At 46.1% G+C, this 13,841-nt stretch overlaps 1 protein-coding gene across 3 annotated transcripts in view; it reads right to left on the bottom strand.

Annotated features, from left to right (window-relative positions):
- TRIM24 (tripartite motif containing 24) overlaps positions 1 to 13,841 on the bottom strand; it is a 144,633-nt gene that overhangs the window by 68,005 nt on the left and 62,787 nt on the right. The gene's annotated exons all lie outside the window — the stretch shown is intronic.

Below are 13,841 nucleotides of genomic sequence, written 5' to 3'. Positions count from 1 at the left end.
AAACCCCAAAGGATCTGCACCTTCCTCTGCTCATTCAGCATATTTATATTAGGGTTACCCAGGGGTTGCCTGAAGATAAGACTAGCAATTGTTTATGGCACTACAGACATTCCCCTTCTCTCCCTCTGATATGCCCTCCAGGCTGGGCCCTTAATTCAGCCATGTAACAGCCAGGAAGACCCATTACACTGGAAGTATTCCTCAGGAACTTTCATTAACTTTATGCCTCCCTTCTGTTACTGAAGCTTGAAGGCACAGCCATGGATAGGGTAATAAGTCAAAGCCAGCTCTGAACACGCTGCTTTTTTTGAGGGGGAGGATGTTGACATTTTGATGGTTTCCTACTTCCCTTGTAATGAATTTATTGTTCAGGGAAGTCAAGAAGAGAATGCTCTCTTATCTTCCCCAGTTAAATTTTAAATTATGTTCCCAGAAGATGAGATTCTTTGCATTGTAAATGTTTCAAATAAGTCTTTCATTCATGGAATGGCTATATATCACAATAGGTTATCTGTAACAAGTAGTTCTTTGGAGGGTTTTATTAACATGACCCATTACCATTCTTACGTCTGGAATTGTTCTGTGAAGAGTAGGCTCCCCATCCCTTATGTACCTGGATGAAACGCAGCAGGAGTAAACAGTGGACTACTTAACACATATTATGATTTCTACTGCCTTCACAGTACAACTTGAAACAAACAAACTTTGCTCTTATTTGAAAGTTGTATTTTTGAAAAATCTCCCTAAGCTAGAATAAACTGCTCCTTCTTCTTGATGTCATAGGTGTAAAAGCCAGTTTCAGAAAAGAAACACTGGGCTCAAGCCACTACCTCTTGTATAGCAGCCCTGGCTTGTTCTCGCCAATGGAAGTTTCTTGAAGAATACCTGACAAACTGTTAAATACAAAACTTAACTAAACAATGGGTGGATATCCATATAGGCAGAAAATATTTCCAGAAATCCAACTTTCATATAACAAAGTCTGATTATTTTCCTTTATGATCACTTTCTAGAGCAGATCCATTCAAACAAAACAGAACCGAGCATCAGGCTGGACTAATTTAAATCAAAGTGATATAAATCAGCAAACAGGAAACTGATCTAAATCACAGATTTTAATCATGATTTCCATTTCTATTTTTTAGTTCTTTTCCTACAGAAAGATTGGTTCTCATTAATTGGTAACCATTAAAACATGTCATTTGCCACCAGAGATAGCTTTTACACAAATTACGCACTTTATACTACATTTGGTGTTCTTTATACTAAACCAGCAGGATACACTATATGTATACACATTTATTTAAGCAATTATGTAGCTTAATTTACCTTTATTCAGATTTATAATGTAATCAAAAAAATCTAACATTCACCCTTTTTCTAGTATCTGATTAATATTTTATGTGGGGTTTGTGTAAAGCTCCATTTAGATAGAAATTCAAATTCAATTAAAAATACACATAGTATTTTAATTTTTCTTATTAAATCCGTACTGGATACATAAGAAAAAGGTTTATCAAAATGTGTGTCATTTAAAACTGATTTATTAAACAAAGGAAGTATTATCTGTAGTTAATGAATTCAAATGATTTTTTTCCAGTCACCATGTCCCTCAAGTTTCAGAGTAACAGTGTTACTCTGTTACTCTACTCCGTGTTAGTCTGTATTCGCAAAAAGAAAAGGAGTACTTGTGGCACCTTAGAGGCTAACCAATGTATTTGAGCATGAGCTTTCGTGAGCTACAGCTCACTTCATCGGATGCATACTGTGGAAACTGCAGAAGACATTATATACACAGAGACCATGAAACAATACCTCCTCCCACCCCACTCTCCTGCTGGTAATAGCTTATCTAAAGTGATCATCAAGGTGGGCCATTTCCAGCACAAATCCAGGTTTTCTCACCCCCCTCCAAAAACCAAACACGCAAACTCACTCTCCTGCTGGTAATAGCTTATCCAAAGCGACCACTCTCCCTACAATGTGCATGATAATCAAGGTGGGCCATTTCCAGCATAAATCCAAGTTTAACCAGAACGTCAGGGGGGGATGGGGGGGGGGGAACAAGGGGAAATAGGCTACCTTGCATAATGACTTAGCCACTCCCAGTCTCTATTTAAGCCTAAATTAATAGTATCCAATTTGCAAATGAATTCCAATTCAGCAGTCTCTCGCTGGAGTCTGGATTTGAAGTTTTTTTGTTGTAAGATAGCGACCTTCATGTCTGTGATTGCATGACCAGAGAGATTGAAGTGTTCTCCGACTGGTTTATGAATGTTATAATTCTTGACATCTGATTTGTGTCCATTTATTCTTTTACGTAGAGACTGTCCAGTTTGACCAATGTACATGGCAGAGGGGCATTGCTGGCACATGATGGCATATATCACTTTGGTAGATGTGCAGGTGAACGAGCCTCTGATAGTGTGGCTGATGTTATTAGGCCCTTTGATGGTGTCCCCTGAATAGATATGTGGGCACAGTTGGCAATGGGCTTTGTTGCAAGGATAGGTTCCTGGGTTAGTGGTTCTGTTGTGTGGTATGTGGTTGTTGGCGAGTATTTGCTTCAGGTTGGGGGGCTGTCTGTAGGCAAGGACTGGCCTGTCTCCCAAGATTTGTGAGTGTTGGGTCATCCTTCAGGATAGCTTGTAGATCCTTAATAATGTGTTGGAGGGGTTTTAGTTGGGGGCTGAAGGTGACGGCTAGTGGCGTTCTGTTATTTTTTTTTGTTAGGCCTGTCCTGTAGTAGGTGACTTCTGGGAACTCTTCTGGCTCTATCAATCTGTTTTTTCACTTCCGCAGGTGGGTATTGTAGTTGTAAGAATGCTTGATAGAGATCTTGTAGGTGTTTGTCTCTGTCTGAGGGGTTGGAGCAAATGCGGTTGTATCGCAGAGCTTGGCTGTAGACGATGGATCGTGTGGTGTGGTCAGGGTGAAAGCTGGAGGCATGTAGGTAGGAATAGCGGTCAGTAGGTTTCCGGTATAGGGTGGTGTTTATGTGACCATTGTTTATTAGCACTGTAGTGTCCAGGAAGTGGATCTCTTGTGTGGACTGGACCAGGCTGAGGTTGATGATGGGATGGAAATTGTTGAAATCATGGTGGAATTCCTCAAGGGCTTCTTTTCCATGGGTCCAGATGATGAAGATGTCATCAATATAGCGCAAGTAAAGTAGGGGCATTAGGGGACAAGAGCTGAGGAAGTCTTGTTCTAAGTCAGCCATAAAAATGTTGCCATACTGTGGGGCCATGCGGGTACCCATAGCAGTGCCGCTGATCTGAAGGTATACATTGTCCCCAAATGTAAAATAGTTATGGGTAAGGACAAAGTCAAAGTTCAGGCACCAGGTTAGCTGTGACATTATCGGGGATAGTGTTCTTGACGGCTTGTAGTCCATCTTTGTGTGGAATGTTGGTGTAGAGGGCTTCTACATCCATAGTGGCCAAGATGGTGTTATCAGGAAGATCACCGATGGATTGAAGTTTCCTCAGGAAGTCAGTGGTGTCTCGAAGGTACCTGGGAGTGCTGGTAGCATAGGGCCTGAGGAGGAAGTCTACATAGCCAGACAATCCTGCTGTCAGGGTGCCAATGCCTGAGATGATGGGGCGCCCAGGATTTCCAGGTTTATGGATCTTGGGTAGTAGATAGAATATCCCAGGTTGGGGTTCCAGGGGTGTGTCTGTGCGGATTTGATCTTGTGCTTTTTCAGGAAGTTTCTTGAGCAAATGCTGTAGTTGCTTTTGGTAACTCTCAGTGGGATCATAGGGTAATGGCTTGTAGAAAGTGGTGTTGGAGAGCTGCCGATCAGCCTCTTGTTCATATTCCGACCTATTCATGATGAGAACAGCACCTCCTTTGTCAGCCTTTTTGATTATGATGTCAGAGTTGTTTCTGAGGCTGTGGATGGCATTGTGTTCTGCACGGCTGAGGTTATGGGGCAAGTGATGCTGCTTTTCCACAATTTCAGCCCATGCACGTTGGCGGAAGCAGTCTAAGGAGAAGTCCAGTCTGCTGTTTCGACCTTCAGGAGGAGTCCACCTAGAATCCTTCTTTTTGTAATGTTGGTAGGGAGGCCTCTGTGGATTAGTATGTTGTTCAGAGAAAACCTGGATTTCTGCTGGAAATGGCCCAACTTGATGATCACTTTAGATAAGCTATTACCAGCAGGAGAGCGGGGTGGGAGAAGGTATAGTTTCATGGTCTCTGTGTATATAATGTCTTCTGCAGTTTCCACAGTATGCATCCGTGGAAGTGAGCTGTAGCTCACGAAAGCTCATGCTCAAATAAATTGGTTAGTCTCTAAGGTGCCACATGTCCCTCAAGATTCTGGAACAAGTAGATCATCCTTTTAGGCCTAGTTCTTATTCACAGACTGGAGGGAACAAACAAGCTTTCCTGCTTTTCGACTCCACATTGGTTTCTTAACTTTGAATCAACTAGTCATTGAACTAGTTGAATAAACAAAGAAAATATGCCTTTTGCACCTGCAGAAAAGGCTACTGCTGTCAAACGTTAGCTTAGCATATCAATAGACCCTGATTCAGGTGCTTCGCCATAGAACTCCACCAGTTCAGTGGTCTGACTTCAAGATTTGGCAGCAAATGTAGTGATTCTTTTTTTTTTTTTTTTTTTTTTAAATTTAAATAATTTAATAAACCATACTAAGTTTAGGCCTTAACATAAAATGACATTTTAAATGACAACTTGAGGTTTATTTTAAAAAAATCTATTTGACTGAAATTTTAAAAATATATATATCCAATTTAAATCATAAAAACCTCATTTTTATCCACCCTGTGATGCAGTTTCTTTTGAACACAAAGGAGGGTGAAAAGAAAGTTACCTTTTCCGTAACTGGTGTTCGAGATGTGTTGCTCATGTCCATTCCATGTTAGGTGTGTGTGCTCGCCACATGCACCGGTGCCGGAAGTTTTTCCCCTCGGTATCCATAGGGTACCAGCTCTGGCACCCTCTGGAGTGCCCGAGTATAAAAATATTGCTCGGGCATGTAGGAATGAAATCAGGAGGGCCAAATCACACCTGGAGCTGCAGCTAGCAAGAGATGTTAAGAGTAACAAGAAGGGTTTCTTCAGGTATGTTGGCAACAAGAAGAAAGCCAAGGAAAGTGTGGGCCCTTTACTGAATGAGGGAGGCAACCTAGTGACGGAGGATGTGGAAAAAGCTAATATACTCAATGCTTTTTTTGCCTCTGTCTTCACGAACAAGGTCAGCTCCCAGACTGCTGCGCTAGGCAACACAGCATGGGGAGTAGGTGGCCAGCCCTCTGTGGAGAAAGAAGTGGTTAGGGACTATTTAGAAAAGCTGGACGTGCACAAGTCCATGGGGCCGGATGCGTTGCATCCGAGAGTGCTAAAGGAATTGGCAGCTGTGATTGCAGAGCCATTGGCCATTATCTTGGAAAACTCGTGGCGAACGGGGGAAGTCCCGGATGACTGGAAAAAGGCTAATGTAGTGCCAATCTTTAAAAAAGGGAAGAAGGAGGATCCTGGGAACTACAGGGCAGTCAGCCTCACCTCAGTCCCTGGAAAAATCATGGAGCAGGTCCTCAAGGAATCAATCCTGAAGCACTTACACAAGAGGAAAGTGATCAGGAACGGTCAGCATGGATTCACCAAGGGAAGGTCATGCCTGACTAATCTAATCGCTTTCTACGATGAGATTACTGGTTATGTGGATGAAGTGAAAGCAGTGGATGTTTTGTTTCTTGACTTTAGCAAAGCTTTTGACACGGTCTCCAACAGTATTCTTGCCAGCAAGTTAAAGTAGTATGGGATGGATGAATGCAGTATAAGGTGGGTAGAAAGTTGGCTAGATTGTCGGGCTCAACTAAGAGTGATCAATGGCTCCATGTCTAGTTGGCAGCTGGTATCAAGTGGAGTGCCCCAAGGGTCGGTCCTGGGGCCGGTTTTGTTCAATATCTTCATAAATGATCTGGAGGATAGTGTGGATTGCACTCTCAGCAAATTTGCGGATGATACTAAACTAGGAGGAGTGGTAGATACGGTGGCAGGTAGGAATAGGATACAGAGGGACCTAGACAAATTGGAGGATTGGGCCAAAAGAAATCTGATGAGATTCAACAAGGACAAGTGCAGAGTCCTGCACTTAGGACGGAAGAATCCCATGCACCACTACAGACTAGGGACCGAATAGCTAGGCAGCAGTTCTGCAGAAAAGGACCTAGCGGTTACAGTGGACGAGAAGCTAGATATGAGTCAACAGTGTGCCCTTGTTGCCAAGAAGGTCAATGGCATTTTGGGCTGTATAAGTAGGGGCACAGCCAGCAGATCGAGGGACGTGATCGTTCCCCTCTATTCAACATTGGTGAAGCCTCATCTGGAGTACTGTGTCCAGTTTTGGGCCCCACACTACAAGAAAGATGTGGAGAAATTGGAGAGAGTCCAGCGAAGGGCAACAAAAATGATTAGGGGTCTGGAACACATGACTTATGAGGAGAGGCTGAGGGAACTGGGATTGTTTAGTTTGCAGAAGAGAAGAATGAGGGGGGATTTGATAGCTGCTTTCAACTATCTGAGAGGTGGTTCCAAAGAGGATGGTTCTAGACTATTCTCAGTGGTAGAAGATGACAGGACAAGGAGTAATGGTCTCAAGTTGCAGTGGGGGAGGTTTAGGTTGGATATTAGGAAAAACTTTTTCACTAGGAGGGTGGTGAAACACTGGAATGGGTTACCTAGGGAGGTGGTAGAATCTCCTTCCTTAGAAGTTTTTAAGGTCAGGCTTGACAAAGCCCTGGCTGGGATGATTTAATTGGGGATTGGTCCTGCTTTGAGCAGGGGGTTGGACTGGATGACCTCCTGAGGTCCCTTCCAACCCTGAGATTCTATGACTTTATGGTGCACACATGACACTGTATAAGGTGTGCTGTCGGCTCTCCCCACCCTCAGTTCCTTCTTGCCAGAAACTCCAACAGTGGGGAAGGGGGATGGATCATGGAATGGACATGAGCAACACATCTCACAGAACAGCAGTTATGGAAAAGGTAACTGTCTTTTCTTCAAGTGCTTGCTCATGTCCATTCCATGTTAGGGGACTCCCAAGCAGTATCATCGGAGGTGGACAGGAATTCACGGGTGTGCAGATTGCAACCGTGCTCTGCCGAACCCAGCATCGTTTCTAGCTTGCTGTGTGATGGTGTAGTGTGCTGTGAACATGTGCACCGAAGACCATGTCACAGCCCTGCAAATGTCCTGGACAGGGACATGCGCCAGGAAGGCCACAGAGGACGCTTCAGCTCCCATCGAGTGAGCCTTCACAATAGGCAGCAGTTGGACCTGTGCTAGCTCGTAGCAGGTCCAGATACAGGAGGTAATCTGATTAGAGATCCTCCAAGAGGACACTGGAGGGCCCTTCATCCTATCCGCTGTCACAATGAAGAGCTGGGTCGACGTGCGGAAGGGTTTGGTACGCTTGAGGTAAAACACCAAGGGACGCCAAACATCCAAGGCACGCAGCCGCTTCTCCTCAGCGGTCTTGTGCGGCTTAGGGCAGAATACCAGGAGAAAGATATCCTGGTTGACATGGAAGGAGACCACCACCTTTGGCAGGAAGGCCAGATGGGGTTGCAGTTGTACCTTGTAGGACACTGTATATGGCAGCTCCGAGGTGAGAGCTTTAATCTCCGACACCCGTCTCGCCAACGTCACTGCAACAAAAAAAGGCGGCCTTCCACAACAGGTAGGAAGGGGAGCAAGAGCCCATGGCCTCAAAGGGCAGTCCTGGGAGCTTGGCAATGACCAGGTAGAGGTCTCACTGCAGGATTGGGTCCCAAATCAGAGGGAAGAACCTCTCGAGGCCTTTCAGGAACCTGATCAACATTCCATGTGAAAACACCAATCTTCCCTGGATCGGCGGGTGAAGAGCCACAATGGCAGCCAGGTGGATCTTGACAGAAGAAAGGGCATGGCCCTGATTCTTCAGGTGAAGCAAGTAATCCAAGATGGACTGCAGAGATCAGCGTGTCGGGGAGCTGCTACACTCAGATATCCAGCAGGAGAACCTCATCCACTTGGCCAGGTAAGTCGCTCTAGTGGAAGACTTTCTACTCTCTAGGAGGACCTGCTGTACCCTACTAGGGCAGGTCCGCTTTTCTGGGTTCAACCACGCAACATCCATGCCATGAGGTGGAGAGGGGGCAAGGAGGTGACCATGATCCAACGAAAGAAGGTTCAGGCGGTTGGGTAGTGAACACAGGGTGGCTACTGCGAGGTCCATCAGCGTGCTGAACCAATGTTAGCACGGTCATGCTGGGGTGATCATGACGACTCAAGCCCTGTCTCTCTTGATTTTTGACAGGATCCTGATGATGAGAGGGATCGGAGGGAAAGCATACATCAGGTCCCCAGACCACAACAGGAGAAAGGCATCAGAGTGTGCCCTTGCCAAGGCCCTGCAGAGAGCAAAACTGATAACACTTCCTGTTCTTTCTGGTGGCACACAGATCCACTTAGGGAGTTCCCCACTTCTGAGTTGAGTGACCACTCGTGGTGAGAGCAGAAGGACCTGCTGAGGTGATCCACTAGTGTATTCCTTACGCAGGGGAGGTGAAAGGCTTCCAGATGGATCGCATGATGGATGCAGAAATCTCACAAGCGGAGTGCTTCTTGGCAGAGAGCTGAGGAGCAGGCTCCCCCTTGCCTGTTGATGTAGAACATCGAGGCCGTGTTGTCCATCAGCACTTGCACCACTTGGCCCGTCAACTGTGGCAGGAAGACTGTGCAGGCTAAACTGACTGCTCTGAGTTCTTTGACGTTGATATGCAACATCAGCACCTCTGGGGACCACGTCCCTTGGATCTGCATTGTGCAGAGATACGCTCCCCAACTGAGGCCCAAGGCATCTGATATCAATGAGACAGAGGACTGTGGATTGTCAAATAGCACTCCTTCGAGGACTGCCCCTGGGTCGGTCCATCACTGTAGAGAGAAGCGACTACCCTTGGCGGGATGGTGATGATCTTGTCCAGGTGATCTCTGGACGAGTTACAGATCATTGACAGCCACTGCTGAAATGTGGCCCTTGGGCACACCCTTAAAATGCCTGCTTAACCCCTGGCTGGGTGCGGGTGGATCCGGACTGTGCCGAAGTAGCGGGCTGCTGGCCCTGTTGGCACTTGTAGCCCTTGTTCTTTTTTCGGAAGGGCTCCGATCTAGGCTGGCTGACCAGCCACTAAAATGGCTGCGGCTTTAAACGCTTTCTCTGTGGGCCCGGGGTGTAAAGGCCCATGGTCTTAAGCGTAGTGCACGAGTCCTTTAGCCCATGTAGTTTACTGTCTGTTTGTTCTGCAAACCGGGCTTGACCATTGAACGGAAGGTCCTGGATGGATTGTTGGACCTCCACCGACAGGCCCGAGGACTGACCCCTTCTCATTGATATGGCGGAGGCCATGGTCCGTGCCACAGAATCAGCCGCGTCTGAGGCCACCTGCAGTGCTGCTCTCGCCACTCCCTTTCCCTTCTCCAGGATCACCTGGAACTCCTTTCTGGGGTCCTCCATGAGGGAGTCGGAGAATTTGGGTAGGGATTCACAAATATTAAAATCACAGCGGCCCAGCAAGGCCCGATAGTTCGGTACCCTCAGCTGCAGGCTTGAGGATGAATAAATTTTTCTCCCAAATAAATCGAGCTTTATTGCTTCTTTATTCTTGGGAGTCACACCTGGTTGATCCTGCCTTTTCCGCTCGCTGACTGCTGAGACCACCAGTGAGCTCGGGGCACGGTGGGTATAGAGATATTCATACCCTTTAGTGGGCACATAATACTTGTGTTCTGATCGCTTGGAAATTGGGGGTAGCAAGTAGGGGGTCTGCCACTGGGACTTCATAAACTTGGCCACCCTTTTGTGCACCAGCAATGCCACCCTCGCTGGGGCTGACGAAGTGAGGACATCGAAGAGAGCCCAAGGGCTCCTCCAGTTCCTCAGCCTCTAGCCCCAAATTAGAGGTGACCCTCTTCAAAAGCTCTTGATGAGCTCTGGCATTGTCCTCAGGGATCGGAAGCGGGGGGTCCGGCTATCGCCTCATTGGCTGATGAGGAGGAGGATGCAGGTGCAGTAGGTACCGCCATCCCTGAGATCTGATCTACAGGACCTTCCTCCCCAGCAGGTTGCACCTGAGGGGTCCCATGGATGGTGACCTCTGCCTCCCCATGGGGGTGGGAGACCATGGCAGAGGGTTTGTTGGAGACTCCCAACACCAATTTGCACCCTTGGGATGGCCACAATGGCTCTAGCGGTACCGCAGGGAGAACTGGCGCTCTGGAGGTAGGGCCTTGTCCTGGTGGTAGGGACTCCTGGCTCGACTCAGAGCCTCACGAGGATGGGCCGTGTTACGGAGATCTCAACCGCACCAAGATCAACCAGGCACCTCAGTTCTGGTGGTGTTTGCCCCCATGTTCTGAATGGGATCTGTATGAGGGAGACGATTGTCCTCATCGAGAACCCAGAGACTGGCGTTGGCGCTCAGTGGAACCGTGACGGTACCCCAGCAATCGACGCTGAACGTTTTTGAGTTGTGTCTGATGGAACAGCCCCAGGGCAGGCTTATCCCTGGATTTGGAAGCTGCTGTGCCTGGTGTGGGTGGCACTGGGAGGAACATAAATCTCCTGCGTGGCCTGCAGGGCTTCCGGGGTCCAGGGTACCACCATGTGCTGGACTCTGCTGTCACTATCTGGGGTAGAAGGCACATCCCAGGATGGGCTAGCCTGCTCAACCACAGCTGGGGCCCAACTCCCTGTCAAAGGTGACGGGCTGCCTCTCATGGGTTTCTACTCTCCTCTGCCCTCTCCTTGTCCTTGCGGGGAGCAGAACAACCTCTTCCCATCTTCTTCCTCTTCCCCGTCGGTACCAGGGAGGGGTATCGACACCGGTCCAAAAATGGTGCCAGTGGCACACTACACACCGAGGCTGCGATGCTGGGTGCAGAGTCCGACCTGGATGGTTCTGGTGTTAACACAGACTCATAAGGAGCGCCCGGTGTTGAATGTCCCACTCCTCTTTCATCTGAGGTTTAAAACTTTTGCTGATGCGACAGTTGTCGCTGATGTGGGTTTCCCCCAAGCACCTTAGACAGCTACTGTGTGGGTTGCTGATGGGCATAGGCGTCTTGCAGCTGTCGCAGGGTTTGAAAACCGGGAACTGGGTGTACCCCATCCCTGGGCTAAGTCCTGTCTGGGACCACCAACTAGCTTAAACATTAAGGGAACGATGTATAAAAATTATCTATTTACAGGAAAAGTTTGCAACAAACAGTTCTGACCTGAAGAATTTGCCAAAGCAACAAACGTTCCAGCACCATCACTGGCGTAAGAAGGAACTGAGGGTGGGGGGAGCCAGCAGCACTCCTTATACCTTGGCATGTGCGCACCACTCCAGAGGGCGCTAGAGCGGGTCCCCCACAGGTAGACCAAGGGGAAAACTTCCGGCACCAGTGCATGTGGCAAGACATGCACCTAACATGGAATGGACATGAGCAAGCACTCGAAGAAGAATATCTACATAGGGCTTTCCCTGCAGCCCACTCAGACTATCCAGCTTCCAATGGAGAACTTTGAAGCACTGGTTCAAGTGCTGTTTGTATCCTCCCCAGCAGAGCAGGACCAGCAAGCATTCAGAAAGACTTAAAATCAAGGGAAGAATGGGGATCTGTTTTCTAATCCACGAGGGTGCACAATATTATTGAGTTTCAGAAATGCTCATATGCTAAGCCATGACTCCTGAAGGAACTCCATAATTTTTAGAGACTTAAGACCTTGAGAATGACAAATGAAGTCCTGCTATACAAATTTTGTGATTCGCACCCCAGTCAAAAAGGCCTCAGTGCCCGAGATACTAGTGATAGAAAGCTGAAAGGCAAATACAAATAAAAAACCCTTGATCTTGTCAATAAGATTACCTCAACTAGTTCGGTCATAGCTCTCTGAACTAAGGTTCTGGGAAGCTTATAGAATCAAACAAATGTAGGGTTGGAAGGGGCGTTCAGATGTCATCTAATCCAGACCCCTGTGCTGACACAGGACAAAGTAAACCCAGACCGTCCCTGGCAGGTGTTTGTCCAACCTGTCTTTAAAAACCTCCAATGACTGGGATTCTACAACCTTCCTCCGAAGACTATCCCAGAACTTAACTCCCTTATAGTTGGAAAGTTCCTCCTCATTTCTAACCTAAAATGCCTTTTTCTGCAATACTCCAGTTGAGGCCTTAGCAGTGCCAAGCAGAGTCGGACAATTGTCTCCCATATGATACTCCTAATACAACCCAAAATATTAGCCCTTTTTGCAATTGCATCACATTGATGACTCGTTCAATTTGTGATCCATTATAACCCCCAGTGATTGTTACATATATTGGAACAAGACAGCAATATGGACTCTCATAAGTTTAAGAAAATTTGGGAATACCTCTGAATGGTATCAAACTCTTTATGACACCTCTGGAACTACATAACTTCTTGCTACTCCTCCTAATGGACAAACTCACTAGAAAAGCTAACTGACTAAAGATAAGATGATCACTTTTCCAAATCAAGCAGTGATTAATCACTGCATAATTAAAGATCATAGGTTGCTTTGGTGACTCAGTGGGTGACATGCAAAATATGCATGATCAAAAATACTCCACATTTAAAAAAAAATTATTCCTACACAAAAAGGTAGACAGATGTTGTCCAAGCTTCTGGAGAGCTTTAATCAAATCTCACTTTCCAGTCCAGGTTCAGAAAATTTGATATCATCATAACGTAGAGGTCCAGGTCCCAAGCTGGCTGAGCATCTGAAGACAGCTAACAAAAGCTGCAGATGGCCATAAGTTTAAATATCCGCACCTATCTTGGGGTAGGGGAAGGAGACTTACAAGGTATATTTCCACCCCCACCACTAGAAACTTTGAAACAAAAAAGATTGCATAGTATAATTAAATAAGCCCTAAAGACTGCCAGAATACAAAATAGATCAAGACTTATGATGCACTCCTTATACAAAATGAAGGGATTAAAAAAGGCACTTTCAAAATAATCTTTATTTTAAAAGAGAATAGCATACAAAAGTATCTCTGCAATTAGGGTCTTGACTTTAAATGACTACAGCATTGCAAAAGTAGTCTTCTTGCTGCCATTATAAAGAAAGCTCTATGTAGAAAGAGGTTAAAGGAGTTAAAATCATTTCCTGAAGTCTAACAAAGTCCATTTATAAAGCACATGGACTTTTATCTTGGCATGGCCCAGAATGAAGGATGGCAAATTCTAATGCCAGAGGTTCCTAAACTTTGGCCATATGCATCACTGGCTATTTACTTGATGCTACCTCTTCTTATATCTGGTTGCTAAAATGCATGAAAAGAAACTAAAAGTACATTAAAAATCATTATGCACTTGTGAATGGAGAAGGCAGTGGACCATAGACACACAAGTAAGATATGATCTTAACTACAACATTTGAGAACTTCTTGTCTAATGAACCCAGCTGTTTAATATTAGCAAAACATGACACTAATTAGGTTCTATTTTCCCAGTCCTGACCAAACTAAATTGAGTTTTACACGAAAGGCAGAACGAGAAGTAATCAGCTTAGTCTGCAGCAAGGGACATTTAGGTTAGATGTTAGGAAAAGCTTTTTAACTATAAGGGTAGTCAAATTCTGGAATAGGCTTGCAAGAGGTTTTGAAATCCCCATCACTATCTGTTCATAAATACCTCCAAACAGCTGTCAGGGATGTCTATAGTTGGTTCTGCCTCAGCAGAGGCGGCTGGGCTTGATAATCTCTAAAGGTCCATTCCAGCCCTACATTTCTCTGATTCTATTATTCTAAG

The sequence above is a fragment of the Caretta caretta genome, chromosome 1 (genome assembly GCF_965140235.1).
Source record: "Caretta caretta isolate rCarCar2 chromosome 1, rCarCar1.hap1, whole genome shotgun sequence".
Taxonomy (NCBI): Eukaryota; Metazoa; Chordata; order Testudines; family Cheloniidae; genus Caretta; species Caretta caretta.
This window is presented reverse-complemented; position numbering and strand designations above follow the sequence as displayed.